Raw genomic sequence first — 10,373 nt, 5'->3', positions numbered from 1 at the left:
GTAGTGTGGTTTCTTTGACTTCTTTCTTCTTTTTCAAAATTGTTTTGGCTGGTCTAGTTCTTTTGTCTTTTCCTATATATTTTACAATGCACTTGTCTATATATATGAAAAATTCTTCTGAGATTTTGATTGAAATTGTACCATATCTATTGCTCAATTTGAGGATAATTAACATCTTTTACTATATTGAGTCTTCCAGTCCATGAATGGAGTATGCCTGTCCATTTATCTATTAGTAGATTTTGTTCATCAATGCTATATCTGTATAGTTTTCAGCATTGTTATGTGTCCCCTCCCCCATTCATATGTTGAAGTCCTAACCCCCAGTATCTCAGAATATGATCTTATTTGTAGATGAAGTCTTCATAGAGGTAATCAAGTTAAAATGAGTTCATTAGAATGACCCCTAATCCAATAGGATTGATCCCCTTACCAAAAGGGAAATCTGGAAATAGACATACACTTGACAGGATACCATGTGAAGATGAAGGAAGAGACTGGGCTCATGCAGAAGCCAACGAATGTCAAAGATTGCCAGCGAACCTCCAGAAGCTGGGATAGAGGCATGGAACAGGTCTCCCTGTTCCTTCTCTCAGGGAACCAACCATGCCAACACCTTGGTCTTGAACTTCTTGCCTCCATATTTGTGAGACAATACATTCCTGTTGTTTAAACCATTTTGTTTGTGGTAATTTGTTACAGCAGCCATGGAAAACTAGTATAAACATCAAATGTACATGTTTTGCTAGATTTACACGTAAGCATTTCATTTTTTTGATGTTTTTAATCTCTAAAGTTCAAATATCTACCTGGTAAATGCTGAGTATTGCATTTGCATCACATTAAGACAAGAATTTCTCAAATTCATCGGTATTTGTGATACTTCAATGAAAAATACTATGATTTAAAAGTACACCACAAATTTTAAGTCAGTTCTCTGGACGCTTACCACTACTTAATTTTTTCACTTTATATAATCTCTTTAATTTGCCCAATTAAATGGATTTGCATACTATTTGGCAGCTTCATTGTATAACTGTGAAAAAAACACTTTGAATCAAGTAGTATATTGATATCCCATGATTTAGACCCCATATGTTGCTTGAAAATAGAGTGAAAGCAAACACTGAATTTCCCCACATAGGCCATCAGTCCTCAGAAGGATGATTTACATGTCCTGTAAAATTAAATCATTGTATTTTCATTAAACGCATTTATTTCACAAAAAGTGAAAAAATGGTGTGGCAATTTAAGGCCACACCCATGAAATCTGGGAGTTTTAAAATTCTCCCTCTTTTCTCCTTAGCACCATCACAACTCCCACAATATGAAGCTAAAAGTGGCCTCATATTACATTTAATTATCAAATCAATTTTCTCAATATTTCTGTAATCCATGCACATTTTTTCTTTGTAAGCAACATGTCTTCCTTGGTTGTTATCTGGCTATCCTTGGAGGATTAGGTGCCTCTGTGGTATACTCCATTAATAACACTCTTTATTCCTAAGTATCATGAGATGTTTGAATGTACTTGGTGGTTTTCCTCTGCTAAACTGTAAGTTCTGTGTTGGCAGTGGGGAGTTTGTCAGCTCCCTCAGTGTATCCTCAGCCCTCACACAATGCCTAGTCACTATGCATTTAATATTAGTATACAGGCACAGGCACTCTATATTTAAGCATTTAATGAATGAATGAAAAAAACAATAGCTGAGTTGAATAATTTTCCCATGAAATTCCAATTTTGTAATAATTTAATGTAGACAATTATCTTTTCTTGGCATTAATTTTCTATTTTACTGGAAGGCTAAAAAAATCCAATGCATTCAAATTTATAGACATAGCCTAAATTAATCATATCTCACCAGCCAAATTTACTTTCAACAATTCATTCCATTCTCATAATACTGGCTTCAGTATTGACGTCCAATACTCAAATAAAATATAAGCTGCCTGAACTTTCTTCATGAATTTAAACTTGAAAACTCCAGAAGTTGCAAGGTCAGGGATACTATGTTTTTCCCTGCAGGAAGTTTGCTTTAATAGTAAGTAAGCTGAGGTGTGAGAAGGAGATTTGTGTTTTCCTGAATTGAAAATCTACCAGGTTTTATCTGGGTGTTTTCACAAATTGGTGAGAACCTAGCAAGTCGATATGCATTAGATTAGTTAAGTGGTAACAATGATGATTACAATGTATACATACAAACTATTCCTGTGAACAGTTTTGTATTAATACAAAAGATAATTTAACATAGTAGATAATGTACTACCCTAAGGGTTTGGCAAGTGGGTTCCTATTCTCAGTTTCTTCATTTGGGCAAATCATTCTAAGTTTTTACCTCGATTTCATTTTCTGTCTTTCTAAATGGGTCTAATGGTAGCTTGTGGTCGGAATTGACTGCAGAGAATCCCAGGAACTCTTTAGGAAAGGGTAATATACTTACCCAGAAAATACTTTTTTTTTGTACTGAAACTGAACTAAATAGAGTATAAGTAAACTTTATTTAATGCTCATCTCCTAAGACATAAACATCCAGAAAGTTAGGACTCTAACTTGGTGAAATGTTAAGCATATTGGGCTTATACACCCAATTGTGCCTCCACAACTGAGTTTTTCTATTTTATCTAGATACTTGGAGTTGCTTATTACAATCCGTCAGTGCTCAGGAAATGCCAACCTGAAATATTTCATGAGTGAGCCATTCATCATCACATGTTCTTGAGAGATAGGTAAAATGTTGTCACTCTCACCTGCCCATTCTTGTTTGATAAATGCTAATTGATATTATCTGACTTTCAAACGAATTGTATGAAGGTTGGTTTGTTACATCCCTTCTTATTAATTTCGGTTGAATAGTTCTGACTTTTACCTAACCCTGATGAATAGCTTGTACCTGATAGTCTTGTGTTTGCTTCACACCTCAACCCTGTTGGGAATAATATAAAGGAAAACTGCATTCCCTAAACAGGAAAAGCAAAGAAAAACTCAAGGGAATCAGCATAAAAAAGATAAAAGAATAATGAATATAATAATACAGAGGCCCATATCATAACAGCTCCCTAGAAATAAAAGTCTTCTTTAAAGAGGAGCCTGGTTTTGTATATTTCTATTAAAAATAAAGATTAATTAAAAATTTGAAGTTTAGTATTTAATTTTAATTACCATTTTAAATGAATATGCACAAACATATACAATAAAGCAATCTTTGTACATGTATGAATTCCTCACCTTAATGATTAATAGACTAATATATTTTAGGAAAACAAATTTCTCCTCCTTCTAAATTTTTTCAGTATGTCAATCATTTAACTCAAAACCAGTGATTGGATTTAACAATTCAAAAATGTACTTTGTAGATTAAATAATTTTTATTACCATAATGGTTGTGTGTCCTTAGCCTTGCAGGCTTTTTCTTGTTTTAGCAGTGAATCCATTGAAAATATAGTAAGAGTTGTCAGTAAAAAACCAATTTATTATAATTATTTGTGATGAGGAAACTAACCTTAAGCTAGGCTATACTCTCATTTGCTCTTGACCTGTGCTCAGGGGCACTGATCATAGAAGAAGAAGGAATTAGCTTTTGCCTAATATTTCTCTGTTGCATTGTGATCTTAGCCTTGTTAGTAGTTCTGCTTCTGATACTGTTTTAAAAGGAAAGGAACAGGCATGTGGCCCGTGGAGAATGTTGCGGAGCACCTAGAGCTCTCTATAGGGAATTATTAGGGAATTCAGATGGCTGAAAGTCTTGACATGAAATTCACTTGGGAAAAAACTGTCCAAAGGCACTGAGTTCTCAATGAATCTTTTTCACTGAGTCTACAGCATTGTTCTATAGGAGCAGTGGAGGTACATCTTAAATTTCTACTAAAAGATAACTCAATGGCTTAAAAAATGTTCACAACAACAACATTACTAAAATCAAATTGCCTTCCAGAGGAAAGTAAAAGAATGAAAGCTGTGAGGAATGGAAGCAACGAATAGGTCACCGCATTACCATTTTCTAGAGCATCCTAAGTACCTGATCAGGTACTTAGCTGTGTCTCAATTTCTAGCCTCTAAGCCAAGTTAATACCACCCGGTATAATTTGAAGTCACCTCGAAAGAGCAGATGATGCCTTGTGTAAAGTTGTGAAAGACATTCTGTTCAGCAGACATTATCCTTCTCCAAGTCCAAAAGGCTATTTTTTCCCTCTAGCTCATTCTGCCACCTTCTTTTCTGACATTAACCCGGATTATCTTTGTTCATCAGAGGATCTGCTTCTGCTTCTTTCTTTTCTCCTCCTCCTCCTCCTCCTCCTTCTCTTTTCTTCTTCTTCTTCCTCTTCTTCTTCTTCATCTTTCTTCTTCTTCTTCTTTTTAGAGTCAGGGGTCTCACTCTTGCTCAGGCTGGTCTTGAACACCTGAGCTCAAGCAATCCTTCCTTCTCACCCTCCCAGAATGCTAGGATTACAGTCCTGAGCCACCATGCCCAAGCTTCCGTCTTTTGTCTTTAGCTTGGGATGTCACAATCAAGCTCTGCTCTTGCAAAAGAGATTGGGCCAATATATTATGGATTATTCAGTCAATTACTTTTTCAGGTGGAAGCAGTATTATAGAAACACTGCTATTGGAGTTCTTATTCTAATACTTTCATTTTATGCATACACATAAGTTCCAGTTCCAATTTTGATCCCGAATTTGACAAGTGAATGGACAAGTGAAGTGAAGAGCAGAGGGGGCAGATTATTGATAGAAGTTTCTATCAGCGCTCGTTCCTTAATCTTGTCTACCCAAGGGTAATGTAATTTCAAGAGATACTAAAAGCCACAGAATGACATTTTATTGTATGGGTCGGTCTTGTTGATGAGTATAGGCTGGTTGTCTATAGTCTAGAAAGATACCCTCCTTGACCCCTGCCCAACTCTATGCCACCAAACAGGTACAGGTTGATACCAGAAGATTCCAGCCCAAAATCTTAGAGCAGCATTAAGGAATTGGTTTGGCAATCTCAAATCACTTTGTCTCTGGGCCCAGCAGATTGGACTTAGGAGTGCACAGTAGCACTAGAAAGGATGATATTTTAAAAGGTAACTATGATCTACTCTGTAGTCCAATGGGGACCTGATATTTTCTGTAAAGATCTTAAAACAATGTCCCAATTCAACTAAGACGTGAAGAACATCTCTAAGAAAATGAAACAATCTGATTTCTCCAGGGCAGTGCTGAGATCGGGAGCTAACACAGACTTTTAAGGGAATACTGAGGGTGTTTCATGCACACTTAAGGCTGGTTCCAAGTGTGTGGTGATCTTTTATGATACCTCTCTCTTCTTTTATAGGACTTTGATCAAAGAAAAGGATACATGCAAATTCTTTTCCTACCTACCTATAAAGGAGTAATTTTAAGACTCTTCCATATTTGTTTGATTATTTTTACCTGATGCTATTGTAAGACAAAGGGACATAGCTGGACACCACCTGGGATTGCCTAGGTCATAACAGATGAGGGAATGAAGAGAAATGAAGAGTGTCCAGAAAGCAAGAAATGTTGATTTCTTGTTCCAAATCTATTGTTTCATAAAACAACCTAAGCCATTCTCCAAGGTCAATTTTCCCATCTCTCACGAGGAGATGGCACTACCTGTTCATGATTCTTTATGAGAATAGTGTGATATTTAATTCACTGCTTAGGAGGGAACATAGTAAAGAATGTTATCTAAAATAACACTGCTATTCTATTTATGTATTTTTAAGTGGAGAGTAGTTTTATGTTATTTAAAAGGCGATGTTATAGAACACATAATGTCCAGCCCAGCTGTCAGGGCTAAGCCTGAACAATTCATTTCAGACTGTCCTGTCACTTTGTACTGGCACTTTAATGGAAAAAGTTCTCTATATTCATTTTGATGAATAATTAGTTAAGGGGGAATCTCTAGATTGTAGTCTTGTATTGCAGAGTTGAAATTTAATCATTTCAACACAGTTGTCTTCAGTGCCAACATAAACCAGAGATAAATTGTATCTAATCAGTGAATGGGTTTAATACATGGCTTACAGGTTGTGGGAACCAATTAATACTTGTAATCACATTATTGAAATTCTTAAGCAAAAAGCATTACACAATTTGCAGTATAGTATATTGAGTCCAAGTTAAAAAAATAATTCTAACTTGTATAACATCTGAAGGAAGATAAAATGAAAAAGAAAAAGACGCTTCTAGTTGGGCTAATATTTTCCATCTCGAAATGTAGCCTGGGCATAATAAAGAATAAAACACTTAGCAAAACAATTGATAAAACTGATATTGAAAAGATCGACAAAGGTTTTTTTCCCCCCTCCCTCTTCCAAAGGCTAACCTCCAAACAAAATCTTGGCCTGAAGTTTTAAGCTGTCTACTGCAGACAATTGCCACTTTCCAAGTACAGACAGGCAAGTGCACAAAGAGCAAAGTTTAGTCAAAGTTCATTTTCAGGTCATCCACCCTGGAATCATCAATCTGGACAACCTCTGGGTAACCTCTTCGAAGCTTGTGGACTGGAGCGGGATCCTTTGCAGCCTAATTAGAGCATGCAACAATTAATTTGTCTTAAATAGGAAATTAAACAGTCATGTACAGTGTAGAGAAGAGGTCAGAAAGTGGATCTTGAGGTGCATTCAAAACCTCTGTTTGGGAATTTTCCCCAGGCCTGCAGGGAGGTGGGGCAGACTCAGAAGAGAAATAATTGTGTAGGACAAACATGACAAAACCTTCACGACAAAACACATACATAAATGGAAGAGAAATTTAACCTGAGAACAAATCACCAGTTGTTTTTAATTGTGCTCCGGCTTGCCTGTCTTTCAGAAGACTTAGGGTGAGAACTCGGGCAAAGATGACTTCACAAATCCTGTGTGTATTAACCCAGAAAACTCAACACCGTTGTCCTTGAACTTACTTCTGATTGTATCCTAGGCTTGTATTCATGAGCTAGAGATTCTGTCATGAGAAAATGGGAGAAAAAGGTCTGATGTGGAGTTCTATTAAGTCAATGCTGTTTGTGAATTCATAGTGAATTGAACCATTGTCTTCCAAGATACCATTTTGACATAATTAGAGAAGTTGAATGGTTATCATTAGCAATGCACACAATGGAAATTTTGAAAAATAGATAAAATGGTATTTATTTCTTAGTAATAGAAGAATGTAAAATTCTCAACTACTGTCTCATCCAAAAACCATATCTATCTATATCTATCATAATTTTACTGTAATAAATTTCATTAATTGAAAGTTAATTTTTACATAGTAAAATAGGAATTAAAAAAATCATGACATTATATGTGAAGATGTGATCAGATTTATAAAAACTTTTTCATCTCTTTATATTTTTTGATGAACTTAGACAATATAAGTCTATAATGATAAATTATAAATTTATTAAGTAAGATAGTATGTCACATATGCAATAAGGAATACAATTTATATAATGAAATAAATGTAAAGACAGTTGAGTGAGAAGTTGCTCAAAGTAACAGGAGTTGGAAAGTAAGAGGTCCTGAAAAATTAAAGTGTATTGGAGAAGGAAATTTATTTATGGTTACACAGCATCAAGACAAAAAATAAAATCATCTTCAAGTCCATTTAATATTTATCATAGATCCAAAAAAAATCTTTGAACATTAAAAGTTCTGACCATTAAATTACTTTGATATTAACTCTCCAGTTCTGCTTCCTCTACATCCTGCCCATTGTTAATGTTAGCACACTAGTCCTATGACTATCAATTTTTTCCTGAAAACAAACAATGATCTAGTAATCTAGGTTTTTTTCAATATCATGTTCATTGAAATATTTTACATTCAGTAAAATTCACCCATTTGTAATAGGTGTACTGTTCCATGAGTTTTGATAAATATATACACTATAGTGGTATATAACCACTATCACAATCAGGATATTAAACATTTCCATCATCCTATAATATCCCCTCATACCTCTTTGTAGTCAATCTCCCCTTCCTATTTATGGCCATCACGGATATGATTATAGTCTTTTTAGTTTTACCTTTTCAGAACATTGTATAAATGGAATCATGCATATCATTCTGTCTTCTTTCACTTAGCATAATGAATATATGTTGTTCCTTTTCATTGCTGAATAATATTCCCTAGCATGGATGCAAAACAATTTGTTTATCTCTTCACTGGCTGATGGATATTTGGGTCATTTCTAATTTTTAGCAATTATGAATAAAGCTGCTATAAACATTCATGTACAGGTTTTTGTGTGAACACAAACTTTAATTTTTCTTGGATAAATACTTAGGGGTGGAGTTGCTTGGTCATATGGTAAATGTGTGTTTAACTTTGTAAGACTTTATAAGAAACTGCCAAACAAATGGCTGTACCATTTGTCATTCCCACCAGCAATGTTTGAGAGTTCCAATTTTTCCATATCTTTGCAGGACATGGTATACTTGTTTAATGAGAAAATGAAACCTTATTTATGTTAAGTCACTGGTAGCAGGTTCTTTGTTGCATAAAGCTGAATGTATTCACAGAGTATGCAATCTCTCTTTTAAATTCAGACTTTGTGTTCACTTTTCTATATTCTCTCTTTTTATTAATGGCATCATCATTATCCCATCATCTAACCCAGAACAGGAATCCATTTTTAATTTCTATTGCTTTCTTATTTCTCAAGGCAGCAACTCAAAACTTTTGCCTGAACTATTGCAACACTCCTTTCCCTGGTCTCCATGCCACCGGTTTTTCTTCCACATTGATATTAGTGTTTCCATTATAAAATGCAAATGAGATACTGAAATATTCTGCTTAAAACCTTTGGTGGTTTACCATTGCCTGTAGGAACAGATCTGAAGGTCTTAGCACAGCATGCAAGCCTTTCATAGTCTGCCCATGGTCTACCTTCTCAGCTTCAGCACCTGCCACCACTCTCTTCCCTTCGTGCACTCACTCACGTCCTGTGCTCCTACAGAACAGAAGTACTTACCCTTCTCTTTCACAGCTCAAAGTTGTTGAAATGTGGTTCACTCTATTGGTTTTTGAAAGACTTCTCTCCTTTTTCTCATCTGGACAATCCCTATTCATCTTTCAAGGCCAATATCATATACTACTTCTCCAAAACACTTCCCACCTCTTCTGAAAAGAGTTACACACTTCCTCTCTAAGGAACTTTATTCCTTCCTTTCTTCTTGTACTTTCTCATATTAGGTTTTTATGTGACAATTTTCTCCTATAGCATTTTTCAAGTAGGTGATGACTATAAATGCTATTTTGAGATCTCTGCAACAACTTCCCTATGATATAAAAATCTATGATTTTTAAAGGATTACAGAATTACAGTTACTGTAATATTACCATAGTTTATTGTATACCTTCACAAGTGAAGAGAATGCTGAATTTGAGTGAGAGGTTAGTGGGAATGAAGATTTAACTTCTCTTACCCAAATTCCCATCTGCTCCAATAGGAATCCCTGTTATATACAGAGTACAGACAAGGGAAGTAGGCAAGGAGAGCACCAGGAGACATTCTAACATTTAAGGATGGAACAGAGGCGATGTAAAGGAGGCTGAGATGGTCAGAGAGGTAGAAGGGAATCAGGAGAAATGACATGTTAATTAAGCCAAGGAGTGAGAGTGCCCAAGTTTAAGGGAAGAGGCCAAGAAAAATTAATATTAAAAAGAGTGTATAGGATATGGTTAATAGAAGCCTTTGCTTGAATGATTTCTGACTTTTATGGCAGCCATTAGCCTTATATAGGTTTGGGAGGAGAAAGTTATTTTTTTCCTCTGGCTTAGCAGACCATCAAGCTTGGGATTCCTAGAGCTTAGAGACCAAATCCTATAACACAAAAGATAACCTTGAGGCCTTTTCTGGCCATAAAAGTACCAGTCTCATAAAATGATTAAAAGTGATAATGTTCAGTCTATAAATTAATCAGTGGAAATGGGGACATAAATTTTAGCAACTTGGTGTCATTATGAGTTTGTGTAAAGGATTTTGTTAGAAGAAATAAAGACTTAAGACCACGTGACACGTGAACTATGTTTCCAGATAAGGAGATGGCTGAACAAATGACTCCTTGTTTAATCACCTGTTCTATTTTTTATGATTTAATATATGAATCTCTTTTATATGACTGCATTTTAGATTTGATTGATTTTGGTTTTTAATTGTTAAATATGGAATTGATGAGACTTAGTTTTATGGGGATATAATTGGATGTAAATTAGGCTTTGGTCAAATTTAAATTGAAAATATATTAGGCAAATTCCTTAACCTCTTTTTCTTTTTGCCTCAGTTTCTTCATTTGTAAAATTAAAGTGTTGGACTAGATGACCTTGAAGGTCCTTATGAGGTCTAATATTAGAAGATTACAGTTTTATACAGAGGA

Source organism: Lemur catta, chromosome 12, assembly GCF_020740605.2.
Source record: "Lemur catta isolate mLemCat1 chromosome 12, mLemCat1.pri, whole genome shotgun sequence".
In the NCBI taxonomy this organism is placed as follows: domain Eukaryota; kingdom Metazoa; phylum Chordata; class Mammalia; order Primates; family Lemuridae; genus Lemur; species Lemur catta.
Note: the sequence above shows the minus strand (reverse complement) of the source record.